Genomic DNA, 2,073 nt, shown 5'->3' on the forward strand with positions numbered 1-2,073 from the left:
ATTAGGTAACTTTCCTACAACCTCAGACATAGATTATCATTTCCTGAGCTCACAAATACAAGACCCCGTTGTGTGAGCACTGGATGAAGCCTTGGGTTTATTTTGCTCTGGGGCCAAGGTTATTTTACTAACTGACCTTGGACTCTGCTGACCTCCAGAGGGAGCCCTGTAACAGCCAAAGCTGAGGCTCATCTGTGAAAGGGCCAAAAGAAATTTTGTTTCAAATGCCAAGGCAATGTTTATGGAGTGAGGCAATATTTCTGATAACCAAGACCCAAATGTTGGTGTTCAATGGATTAAAGATCTATGGTAGCAATTTCAGAATAGTGAGCACCTTTAATAAGTAAACAGTTTGGGGCTATGCCAACGTAGCCTCCTGAATTCATGGAGAGGAGCAAGTATTCAAGCAGAACAATCTCTAATACCACCATTTGCATTGCTTATGTTTTGACAAATATAAATATGTGAATCCAGCCAACTGTGCTACCTGAGAAATTATTTGAGCTAAAAACATACAGTGACTTAGAGTAACACAACTCTAGACAACCACAAAAACCTGCCTTGCTGGTATTTTATGATATACACACATTGCATAAGCCATTGTGGGATGCTGAAACTCGAAAGTCTCCTCCACCATGTCTTTGGTGGAAAGAAGAGTGATTTAGTGGGGAAAAAAATCTACCATACAATGATATAAAGAAGCAGAAGATCTGTTATTTAAAATCAATAGATACTCTGAAGTCTTAACACTAGTTCCTCAGTGTTGAACTAAAATGACCATGTGGTAATCCTTCAGTGCTTGGGGGGTCATAGTGAGGCTCTGGCCAGGAGCTCATGATTTTCATGTTTGTATTATGTTGAGGGTCTTTTATCCTATTATTTGAGGATAAGAGTGATAAAGGCAGTACTACTGCTTTTTATTTATGTTATAGTTGTCATTCAAAGCAGCCCAAAGACTATCCGAGAGTAGATATACTTGTACACTAAATATCACAAATACTTTTGAAACAAGGCAGGTTATTAATCAAACAAGTAACTCACTTGCATACTAATGTACAATGCATGTCCTCCTACTTTTTAAACATGATTCAGCTGAAAGACAAAAACTCCTATAAACCTAGGACCATTTATATTATTCAACCAAGTACTATGCATTTTGAGCTAAGTTCTCATCCTAAAATACCAATTTTTCCAGTATCTACCCCAAACACACTAGCCGATAAGATTATTTACCTGTGACGTGCCATTCCACTCTACCCCTCTGGGAGTACAAAGACACAGGTCAAGCAAGGAGAATATGGGAGAGAAGGAAGAATCCAGACCAAGAAAAATAGTGGCATCTTTTTTTTTAAAGTTTGAATTCAATTAACCAAAACATAGTACATCATTCGTTTTTGATGTAATGTTCAATGATTCATTAGTTGTATATAACACTCGGTGCTCATCACATCACATGCCCTCCTTAATGCCCATCACTCAGTTACCCCATTCCCCCATCCACCTCCTTACTGCAACCCTCAATTTGTTTCCCAGATCAAGAGTCTCTCATGGTGTGTCTCCCTCTCTGATTTCTTCCCATTTAGTTTTCCCTCCCTTCCCCTCCGATCCTCTGCACTATTCCTTATATTCCACATATGAGTGAAACCATATGATAACTGTCTTTCTCTGATTGACTTATTTCACTCAGCATAATCCCCTCCAGTTCCACCCATGTCAATGTAAATGGGAGGTAGTCATCCTTTCTGATGGCTGAGTAACATTTCATTGTATATATGAATCACATCTTCTTTATTTGTTTATCTGTTGAAAGGTATCTCAGATCCTTCAACACTTTGGCTATTGTGGACATTGCTGCTATGAACAGTGGGGTCCATGTTCCCTTTCTTTTCACTACATCTGTATCTTTGGGGTAAATACCCAGCAGTGCTATTACTGGCTTCTAGTGTAGCTCTATTTTTAGCTTCTGTGGAATCTCCCTACTGTTTTCCAGAGTCGCTATACCAACTCGCATTCAATAGTGGCATCTTTCTGACATCACAGAGAGTTGACAAGGGATGAAGCTTGAATTTCATA

Source organism: Meles meles, chromosome 3 (assembly GCF_922984935.1).
Source record: "Meles meles chromosome 3, mMelMel3.1 paternal haplotype, whole genome shotgun sequence".
In the NCBI taxonomy this organism is placed as follows: domain Eukaryota; kingdom Metazoa; phylum Chordata; class Mammalia; order Carnivora; family Mustelidae; genus Meles; species Meles meles.